The following is a 12,684-nucleotide window of genomic DNA, read 5'->3' on the forward strand; positions in this document are numbered from 1 at the left end:
ACAAGGATAGCATTTGAGATGAGTGAATCACGGTGGTAGAGTTTTTGCTATAAACGACATTCAGCAGAAGGAATTACCATTTCTTATAGAAATACTTGACAAAACTCCATTTTGTGAACAGTCGTGGCCTAGTATCTGTATCATGGTAGAGACACAGATATACGTAACCCGCTAGCAGACTAATATCAAAATGACGCAGGAAGACAAGCCCATATACATATTGCATGACACGTACGTACGTACGTACGAGGTCTGAATCTAATATTCTCATGCGACTTTATATTACATTTGGATATTAACAGTGTGCCAAAATACAATAGGCTTGATTATATATTGAACCTCGCAGTGAAACCAACCAACAGTAAAATTATGATATATGGCAGATTGAAGAAGTTTTTTTGTACAGCAAGAGTGATGACTAACACTATTTAGATATTCTATTTTGTATATATGATTCATAAGGTTTATCATCTGAGTGTAGAGACACATAATTATGAAGGCAGACTCCATGCTTGTTGCATGTATGTATGTATGGTGCACGTGGGCGGAAACTTTCGACAGACTTTATTACATTTGAATATTGATGCTTCTACTATTACTTATTACATTTGGATATTGATGTACAGTTGTATGTCGAAGTCATCCTGCATTTTGTGCAGACAATGAATGTTTATTCGGTGTTTCAACGGGGGCCGGGACAACATATTCTTAGTTTTTGTCTTTTTGTGCTTTTATTTTTTGTCCTCTTTACTACTGACAGGCTTTTTCGAAAATATGAAACATGCTAAAAGGTCGTTATCTTAGATGTATATACTATTCATTTGATTTCTTCTGTATATTTACTTTGAGGGGTGACTTCTTTTATATTGTCAATACAGAGCCGAAAGACTGCGAATACTAGCATAATATTTTTGCAAATACGTTGATGAAGGTTAGACATCCAGGTAATAAGATACACCAAAAATAGTTACTCAAATGAAATTGTTTCAAGTTGCTTGAGTAACTCTTTTTGGCGTGTTTATTTTAAATACCCCCTTATTATGACATGCAATAATAACCAGTGCTAACTGCAGAGCATCCTTAGACAGTGAAAGGTTATAATAATAATAATGATCAACAGGACACGTGTATGACGTACAAGACATAATTGGTCTCCTTGGGTCTTGAATTTTCAATGTGAAGCCACGTGTAGCGGCCGTATGTGAGGTTCATTTTTATCCCAGCAGTAGAAGACGTCCGTACAGTAGTGCAGGGACGGAGACGTCACACCACACTTGAAGAGAGGCGCCCAATGAGAGGTTCATTTTTATCCCAGCAGTAGAAGACGTCCGTACAGTAGTGCAGGGACGTCAGAGACGTCACACCACACTTGAAGACAGGCGCCCAATGAGAGGTTCGTTTTTATCCCAGCAGTAGAAGACGTCCGTACAGTAGTGCAGGGACGTCGGAGATGTCACACCACACTTGAAGAGAGACGTCCACGGCCACAGACACTGCATCAAAGACTTGCAGCCGAACAAGTGAAGCCGTCCGACTGACCGTCGGCCACCTTGGTCACACAGCTAGGTCTCTTTTGATGATTCTTGTGCAAGAGTAGGGACGAAACACGTAGTTTCTATTCCTTTAGACACATAACAGACTACCAAATACTCACTGTGTTTCGTGAAGTATGTAGAAGCAGTGTTTGACCAAACTGTCACTGCAAAACACAGAACGTGCTATGCAGAAATGAAAGTCTTCGCCAGCTGCCTCCTTGCATCTATTATCATTATCTTGTGTGGAACTACAAGCATCAACTGCGAGCCATTGCCAAAAGAATGTCTAAACAGTTCACGCTCAGATAAAATCGTAATCAATTGTCCATCCAAAGGGTTCACCAGCCTCCCTGATGACCTCCCACCCGATACGTGGCGTTTATACCTCAGGGGTAACAAAATCCGTACTCTCTCAAATATTCCACGACTAACACGTCTGTTCACGTTTGATCTTCAAAGGAACATTATCGAAAGCGTGTCATGGTCGGCACTCTGTAACTTGACGGTTGTGCGCTACATATACTTGAACCGTAACAGGATGACAGGCGTCACATTAGCAAGCTGTACCAAACAGCTTACAAAGCTAGTCTTGTTAGATCTGAGTTGTAACAGGATTGCATCCTTAGCTGAAAGTGCGATTGTTCTTCCCAACGACAAAGCAGAAGTTCATATCAATTTTAACCCTTTCCGCTGTGACTGCCAATTGCTATGGCTGATAAACAAGGTGAAATGCGCGCACGATTGCAGCACTAGAGCAACGTGCGACAAGAGCTCGTTTAAAGCATGCAAGATCTCCTTCCTTGGTGACAGCTATGACAACTTTAATGACTTCTTCTGTGCTTCACCCGAACAGTTAGATGATTTATCCCTCTTTAGGATATCTGTCAGTCTGTTAGGGTGTACATCACCCACCGTGGTGACAAAACCATCCACACACTTGGCAATAAGAGGACACGGGCTTAGCGATGCGAATAGCACCCAACCACCTGGCATTCAACAGAGCGTACACGTAAGTGTCCACCCTCACATGAGCGTCGTTGCAGCACAGAACGGCTCCCATGACAACACTACGTCTGGAGGACCTGGCACATCCACCGTTCACCTTCAAGCTGACAGCACGACAGAGATTGAAGGTGCTTCAGTCAGCACAGCGGTGCCGGAGAAAGACGAACCAGCGATCGGAACCGTCCACGTCATCATCATGGTATCAGCCGGTCTTCTAGGCCTAGCCTTCACCGCCTGTCTGATCGTAAAGCTAGTCAACCACCGCCGCCTGCAGAACCTTCGCAACCTTAAGAAGAAGACGACAGACGTCCTCAAGCACCAGAACACTGTGCCGTTTCACAACCGTGCTTACGCTTACGCCAGCAACAGCGCCGACGCCCAAACTGGTCCGACACCCGCCATGGAACTGTCGCAGTTGGTCCCACCGATACAAAACGTATTCTATTCCGCGAGTAATAGTCCAGCTTCAGTGCGAAACTCCAAGACACACTTCAACGCCCCGCTGCCACCGATACAAAACGTGTTCTATTCTGCGAGTAATAATCCAGCTTCAATGCGAAACGCCAAGACACAGTGCAAACCCCCACTCCCACCGATACAAAATGTGTCCTATCACAGCAACAACTCTGCCGCTTTGCCAAAGAAGGCGAAGGGAAAGTCCAAAACGTCGGCAGCATAGAGAGACTTGGCCTCAACCTTTACTGGTACCGACGCCCTGCCCACACAAAAAAAAACGTCAGCAAATAATCGTCCATTATCCTACATGAATCCACAAGGACTCTCGTGTCTCAATGCAAAAGGACCCAATACGCTGGCCATACATATTTGGGTAGATACTAAATAACAGCGTCAATATTTTCGATCCTTTCAGTTTCAAAATAAACGGTGGCCAGGGTTGTTGACTCAGAACCTAGAGGTACCGATTTCGAATCCTAGACGGGTCCCGATGTTGTGCCCTTGGAAATTTCCAAACGTAAATGAGTACCTAGCTTCGGTTAGGGACGTCCCTCGGATAGGACGTTAAATTGAGGTCCCGTGTTTGAGAGCACGTTGAATAACCCACCCCACTCACTCACTCACTCTCTCCCGTAGCTTAGTCAGCCGTCGGGGCAGCATAGGTTTCTGTGAAGGCTCTCCACTGCTGGCGGTCTTCCGCCGGCGCGCCAGTCTGGTCATCTGGTTGACTGAATGACCGGTCCACTCCTTTAGATCTGAGATCCAGGACCGACGGGGACGTCCCCGCGGCCGCGCACCCTCCGCTTTTCCCTGAAGGATTGTGTGTGCAAGAGTGCCTTTCGCCCTAGACACATGTCCGAACCACTGCAGTTTTTTTTCTCTTTTTAACCAAGGACAAGAAACCCACCGCACCTGAAGAAAAGAGTAGCGGGCCATCCCGGTGTCAGTGGATCAAATAAATCTGTCTGGATATGTAGCTTGTACTATTCAGTAAAAATCCTGTATGTTACGCCATGGTGCGGTTTACCGGGTATACAATACAAACAACAACAAAAATGCTACAACCTTTTCTATAGTTGGAAGGATATCACAAAGTGATGGACATTAAAAACGGGGTTATAGAAAAGTAGCAAAAGAGGAGAGAATATTTTGAAAGCATATTTTCTTGTACATAAGAATTCTCATTGTGATTGATAACATTGACAATTTTTGATCTGGTTTTAGCGTGTATCTAGTTGTTGAAATCAATCCGTACCAAGTGAACCCCAGAAGATCAATGTAAGCACTTGCCGTTGAGGATGGCCCTCACTTAAGGTAAGAGCATTATCAATGATCAATTAATTAATTAAGACCTTTATTATTGTACACATATACCCACTGGGTTAAGTACAGGTCACAGCAAAAGAAAAGTATTCGAAATAGTGCATGTACATGTAGTTCGTTCATTAACCAAGATTGTATTGAAACAAGATCATGGATGTCGTTGTCCATTGTAGAACTTGTGATGTATCTATGATAGGAAAAGGCTGTAACATTGAAACTTTTCCTTTGTAATACAAAGGTATACCCGAGAATCAATTAGATCAATTAAATCAAACCACATTGGCAGAGCGAGTATGGGAGACCCAGTTAATTAAAAAGGTTAATAATAGTATCATTATTTATGATTTATGATTTATTTGATATCACTATAATAAGCATGTGAAGTACTGTTTCTTTGAATAAGTGTCAAAGAGATCTAGACAAGTTATCGTGACCTATAAACCCTTATAAATACATGTTTTCCGTATTGACATTGCCCAGAATTTCTAATACCAGACACTGGATGTATGGGGCTGATAAATGTTATAGGAATTGTAATTGCCAAGACAAGGCATAATGTTGTAACGCTGCTATACTGTGCGTTGTTCGTTGCCGCTAATCAAGCTTATTTAAAAAGTATAGTGGAGTAGCCCTGGTGCATTGAAATAATTGCATTGTACTAATTTGTAGCTGTAGACCAGAAATGCATGAGTCAAGATTATGTTGTGGGGCTTGCGCCGACTTGGAAATTACTGGAAAGCACTTGAACTCCCATTTTTATAGATGGAATGGAAACTACTTGTCTTGAATGCACTTCATATGTTTGGATATACTTTGATATATAGTCCAGTCTTTGTTGTCAAATCGAGTAGGGGGATATCCCTGGTATTTGACCCTTTTGTGCTTAGTTTCTTAGAAATCAACACTATTAATAATGATGATGACTTTTCCGAAATGAAGGTACAAAGTGAGTCAGAGTCTAGATGTAAACCAGCAATGACAAAGTATACGGTGAATGATAGTCGGATTTGTTCCGAAGTTCAATGTGTTTTTTTTTCAATCACTTGATGCAATAGACTTATGCACGTATCATTTCGGCTTCTGTGTGTTTTCTTTACCTCCGGCATGAAGGTTTTGGTTTCGGTAGTGTGTGCATGTGTGATCTTGAGTTATCCGCTTCGGAATATTTTAACACAAACGCCCTGTAGTTCCATAACGCCGCTATGCCCAATCCTACACCACATCTTCCTTATATCAAAAGATATCTGCCACAAAAAAAATCAAGACCATAGCATGTCCAGGACAAAAGATTTAAAAAAAAACACGTTTTGCTGCAGTACCAAGGTCACACACCAGGGAGCCCAAACGTCACCTTGAACTTCGTCTTCCCAAGATAGACTTACCCACATACTAGTACCAAATATCATCACATTCCATCCAGTGGTTCTTAAGTTTTGTTGACCACAAATATCCGGACAAACCGAACACGCAAACACGCGAAAACACACACACACACACACACACACACACACACACACACACACACACGTACACACACACACACACGCACACACAAACACACGTACACACACACACACACACAGACACACACACACACACACACACACACAAACACACACACACACACACACAAATACACAGACAGACTGACCAAAAGCAGTACCTCAATTTTTGATGGAGGTACGTAGCTAGTAAAAGAAGAGAATACTGTAAAGAGTGTTCCATTTCCACGATATTGTTTATCTGAGGTTCTATATTGATATGATCTAATATTGTAGTGAGCTTGTATAAAGAATGGAGAAAAGGGGGAAAATACCAAAATCAGTGTGAAATGTGCTCTATTTTTACAATAGGTATGATGAAATTTTGCGGTAAAAAGTGGTAAAAAGAGTTGGGTCCCACTATGTTGGCCGGGCTGAGACGCAGTGCCTATTCACGGGCGCGATCCCGCTACTGATCGACACGGGGACTTCTGCCTGCTTTGTTTCCAACCTGGGCCGGTGTGTCCCTCCTTAGACGACCTGGTTGCCCTGGGCTACCCCGGGGAAACCATATCGATGCCGAACTTAGCGTAAAGTTTCTGAAGCTTCCGGAGCACTAGCCCATGGATACTCTCTTTGTTTGTTTGCTTGTTTTATTGAGATCTCCATTAGTGTTGCATAGAGAAACACTATTTCACCCGGAGTCCACTCATATAATAGATTTAATGAAATGTGAACAACAAAAACTTAGACATTTGGTACACAGAAAATTATACATAATCAAATGTAGTGTACTTAAAAGTGAGCGGGAAAAGTCAGATCTCAACATAAGACTCTTGGCCCATGGATACTGTCTTTGTTGACATAGCGATCTTGCCACCGAATATCTCTGTCTAGATTAATCGGACCCCGCATGGGCATGCATATGATGCATGCAAGCGTTACATTAGTCATATTGGATGGTGACGTAAATCAGGCGCTAGCACCAGGTGTCAAACCGCTGCACGTAATAGGACCAAACACACTAATTGAGAAGATTAGGGTTGCTTGCAGCTTGACTAAAAACGCGGGCGGGTATCCTAGTTGGAGCTGCATGGTATTTCAGAAGATAAGTTAAATGGGGGTCCCGTGTTCGAGGAGGTGCCCCGATGAAGCACGTTACAACAGCCTCATAGCTCAGATGGTTACCTACATATAGTGCTGTAATAATACAACCTGGTGAATTGATGGCAGAGTCACTTCCACCGTTTCTATATACTTAGCATCATAGCTAGCCGAAAACTATAATACTTTTAATACTTTATCTCAGTTGAGGGTGACTTTTAACCTTTTTAATTGACCTTTACCTCATGATCATCTACAAGTATGCAGTCAGTATATATATATATATATATATATGTATATATATATATATATACTGACTGCATACTTGTAGATGATCATGAGGTAATATATATATATATATATATATATATATATATATTCACCACTGTTGGGATACTAGATTGGTTTGGCACATATGTGTGGGACATGTAGGACACTGATGTTTTGTCGCACTGGGAGTTCTTTTATGACCAGCGTACAAAAAAGTAAAATTACTGAAGGGAAAAAATCACCATGTTTCAAATTACATCTATCTATCTATCTATCCATCCATCCATCCATCCATCCATCCATATATATATATATATATATATATATATATGGATGGATGGATGGATGGATGGATAGATAGATAGATAGATAGATGTAATTTGAAACATGGTGATTTTTTCCCTTCAGTAATTTTACTTTTTTGTACGCTGGTCATAAAAGAACTCCCAGTGCGACAAAACATCAGTGTCCTACATGTCCCACACATATGTGCCAAACCAATCTAGTATCCCAACAGTGGTGAAGATTGATATCTGTACTCCCGAAGAGATGAGACAGACAAAAATGTCATTTGTCCGGCTGAATATTCAATGTCCAGTCTTGTGCAAGGCCAGACTGTGCAGAACATCACCGAACAGAAGACAATAATCACGGTCTGTAGAGTGCCACAAACTTCATGCAGCTAATGTCTACAGACGGCCACAAACAGAAGCAAAGGAGTACTAAGCGGTTCTGACAGCGTTAGACTGACCGGGGCCTTTGTATGCAAAGCTAGGTGTCTTTTGATGATTTTATGATTCTGCTGCAACACTAGAACAGTAGTAACGATAACTAACAACACGAGACAGTGGTGACGGCTTAGTACTTATCTAGAATCATTTTCAGTGTCCAGGACGTTCTCACTGAAGAGCGAACCTCAGCAACGATGAAATGCATCATCATCTTATGTGCACTGTTTGTCATTATTGTGTCCGCGGCTGCACCCACCAGGAGTGAGGCCCTGCCTAAAGACTGTATCCACACAAGACCATCGACAAATGGAGCGCTGCGTGTGACAGTCACATGTAGATCCCAAGGGTTGACCAGTTTTCCTGACGACATCCCACCCGGTACCTATGGTTTGAAGCTTACCGACAACGAAATCCGACATGTCCCCCATATTCCACCGCTGAAAAACTTGAAGATATTCGACCTCAGTAAGAACCTCATCGAAACTCTGTCGTGGTTGGCACTCTGCAACTTGACGGCGGTGAGTAACATCTTCTTGAATAGAAACAGGATCACAAACGTCAAATTTGAGAGCTGTATCAACCGGCTGAAAGATCTCCGGCTGGTAGATCTGGGATATAATATGATCACGTCCTTGGCTGAAAGTGATCTTGGACTACCCCTTATGAAAGCGAAAGTCCACATAGCTTTCAACCCTTTCCACTGTGACTGCAAACTGGTATGGCTTATCAAAAAAGTGAAATGCTTGCGAGACAGTGGGAAAATCCCGGATGCTGAATCATGCGTTGCCTCCTTTCTTTCCAACGCTGACTACTACACTCCACTTGTCGGTGAATTCTGCTGTGGCACAAGTGTTCCGTCACAATGTAACCGGCCCCTGTCCGAAGTTTCTATCCCTGGGTTAGGGTGTGCAACGATTGTTCCATCAACAACATTTGAGATTCCGCGTCAGCAAATGAGTGGATATATGGATCTTAGCACCAAACCATACGGCACCAAACAGAACGTACATGTCTCAGCTGTTTCAGGTTTTCATCCGTACACCACCATGACCCAACATGTTACCCAAGGTAACGTTATTGCATTAGGTAACGTTACATTTGACAGCACGACAGAGATTGAAGGCGCATCAGTCAGCACTGCGATGGTGAAGAAAGATGAACCAGGGATCGGAACAGTCTATATCATCATCATGGTATCAGCCGGCCTTCTAGGACTAGCCTTCACCGCCTGTCTGATCGTAAAGCTAGTCAAATACCGCCGGCTGCAGAACCTCCAGGACAGGACGGCAAATGTCCTTCAGCACCAGAACACCGCGCCGTTTCACAACCCAGTTTACGGATACGCCAGCGACAGCACCGACGTCCAAAGTGGACCAACATCCGCCATGGAACTGTCGCAGATCGTCCCTCCTATACAAAACGTATTCTACCACAGTAATGCTGATATTCCAGCCGTCGTGCCAAGTCAAACTCGCGTCCAAACTTCGACCAACATGGAAGTGTCGCAGTTAGTTCCACCGATACAAAACTCGTTATATCGCCGTGATAACCCAGCCACCATGCCAGACCAGACACGCTCCCAAAATCCCCTCCCGCCAATACAAAATGTGTCCTATCACAGCAACAAGTCAGCCGGTTTGCCAACCCAGTCTCAGGAAGCTGACCATACCTACTACTATGTACCATAAAGTTGTACAATCCACCGCCATATGACTCGGTCTACCTGCTGGGTAGCGAGTCCGACGAGTTGCATCGACCCATGGCCACCATTCTACCAGCTTACGTTCACATTTTACGCCTTTAAACATGTTTTCACTGTTTCTTAGTCTGAGGATATAAGGCTATTGTTCTTTTAAAAGAAGGACGCTGGACTGACGGAAAGAGACGAGAATCTCTTCCGATCGTATACACACATATATACACACTTGTTGAACCAAAAAGTCCTCCACCGTGTTTATTACCTTCGCCAAGAAGGTTATGCAGAGGGTAGCGTTTAACTCAAGAAGGGCTTGATGGATGGTCATGCTTTTTGGTAAGTAGTTAGCTTGAGTGATGATTTACATGCTTATGTACTTATCATGCAAATCAGTATCCAATTTGCATAATTAATGAGGAAAGTTTTTACATCAGCCGAATTCCATGATAGGACTCTCAAACATGTGACATATGCAACTGAGGCAGAGAGAAATATTGATAGATATCAACTATGCAAATGAAGACCTCATTTGCATAATTAATGAGAAAATACTATAACTGAAGATAGGCTTGATGGATGGTCATGATTTTTGATATGTATATACATGTAGCTTACGTGATGCTTTGTATGATATGATGACAGTTATGCAAATCAGATTCTAATTTGCATAATTGATGAGGAGATTCTAAAAACTCGCTTTAATCCATTATATGACTATCAAAATATGTGATATTTGTAACTGAGAAAGAGAGGAATGTTGTTAGATAGCAAATATGCAAATGAAGACCTAATTTGCATAATTAATGAGACACAACTATTATACAGTACTGGTAAATGACGGCAATTTCATACTTGTGGCATTTGGAAGTTATGTGAATGTCAACATCGTTGAATCAAACTATGGTAATAAAGACCTCATTTGCATGATTGATGATGAATGTGAGCATAACCTTCTTTGCTAAGCTCATACTTTGGACAACCTCTGCTATTTGGGTGGAGAAGACGATCAACTGGTATGATTTACAATTGATGAGAAACACTCCTAATACGTCAGTCATAAAGGTTAAAATCATTTGGCGAAGGTATGAGGTCGTGGAACTCTAGTATTTATTCTGTTTACGCCTTGAGACCAATCCATGTCGCATGACCCAATTTATCTACATGTGGAAGTGTTTCTTGTGCTGTTTTAGGAATTAGTATTATCACGAAATCGTTGAAGTGAGTTCTTAAATATTTTAATGTTGAACTAAATTCTAAACCATGGAAATATTGCAGAATATCCTCAAGATGTAGCAAACCAAATACTGTAAATATTTATCTACATGTGGAAGTGTTTGTTGTAGTGTTTTAGGAATCAGTATTATCACGACATTGTTAATTTGAGTTCTTAAATGTTTTCATTTGTAACTAAATTCTAAACCATGCAAATATTGTAGAATATCTATCTCTTAAGATTCCTCAAGATGTATCAAACCAAATATTGTAAACTTATCTACATGTGGAAGTTTTTGTTGTGGTAATTTAGGAATTAGTATTATCACGAAATCGTTGATGTGAGTTCTTAAACGTTTTAATGTCCAACTAAATTCTAAACCATGCAAATATTGCAGAATATCTATCTCTTAAGATCCCACAAGATGTATCAAACCAAATATTGTAAATATTTATCTACATGTGGAAGTATTTGTTGTAGTGTTTTAGGAATTAGTTTTATCACGATATCGTTGATGTGAGTTCTTAAACGTTTTAATGTCCAACTAAATTCTAAACCATGCAAATATTGCAGAATATCTATCTCTTAATATCCCTCAAGATGTATCAAACCAAATATTGTAAATGTTTTAATTCCCAACTAAATGTTAAATCATGCAAAAATTGAAGATATCTATCTTGAAGCATGTCTTGTGTTATCTCAATCAGAATGTTTTAATTTTCAACAAAATTTTGTTGAAGCATTTATCAATTTACATGTAATAAGTGTGCGATAGCCAGGAACCCCAATTCGATATCTATATACTAGTATAACATGTAGCTGTTGGTACAAATTTAATAAAAAAAATAATAAAATGTCTCAGCCAATGTGAAAGTGTATTTTTCTTCTCTTATTATGTCATGTGAAATAGACTGATGCCGTGTAAAAAGGGTTATAACGAATGGGGTCCCACGTTGTTGGCTGGGCTGACAAATACATACTAGTAACGTATAACGAGAACAGAATAGTATTTCTCCATGTCCACTATCATAGTATCTAGCTATATGCTATATGGACATTGCAGGGAGCTTGTAAAAAAAAAAAAGAGGAGAAGGGGGAAAATTGCAAAATTAATGCGAAATGTGCTCTAATTTTACTAGGTGTGATGATATGTTTTTGTAAAAAGTGTTAAAAAGAGTTGGGTCCCACTATGTTGGCCGGGCTGAGACGCAGTGCCTATTCACGGGCGCGATCCCGCTACTGATCGACACGGGGACTTTTGCCTGCTTTGTTTCCAACCTGGGCCGGTGCGTCCCTCCTTAGACGACCTGGTTGCCCTGGGCTCCCCCGGGGAAACCATATCGATGCCGAACTTAGCGTGGACGCCCGATCGCCATAGGACAGCACGCCGCAGAACCCCCGGCCTCAAGCGGTCCACCAACCCCAGCCTCCAGGTAGCTGGATTACAGGCGCGCGCCACCACGCCCAGCTGAACGCTGCCGACATTTTCTAGGAGAATAAATGTAAGAGGCACGTGACTTGCCATGACGTCACCATAAACTTGTCCTCCCGTTCAGATGAATATTATTTCAGCCACAATATCAAACTTCACAAATATCAAAATGTTAGTAACGTTAACGTTAAGTCAAAAGACGTCGCCGCTAGAAAACACGGAAAAATCTGAAAGTTTTTAGTGTTTAATCAACTAGTCATAACATCAACAAGGTCCTTGCGATTATATACAGTGTTATTTGGTGCATGAAAGTCTTAGATTATATATCGGATGCAAACATTGCAATTTTTTCAAACAAAATACACAAAAACACCAAATTTTCCTATTTTTTAGATTGACAGGTGCATGTAACCTTTGACCTTACCCTTCCCACAATGC

The sequence above is a fragment of the Branchiostoma lanceolatum genome, chromosome 1 (genome assembly GCF_035083965.1).
Source record: "Branchiostoma lanceolatum isolate klBraLanc5 chromosome 1, klBraLanc5.hap2, whole genome shotgun sequence".
Classification (NCBI taxonomy): Eukaryota; Metazoa; Chordata; class Leptocardii; order Amphioxiformes; family Branchiostomatidae; genus Branchiostoma; species Branchiostoma lanceolatum.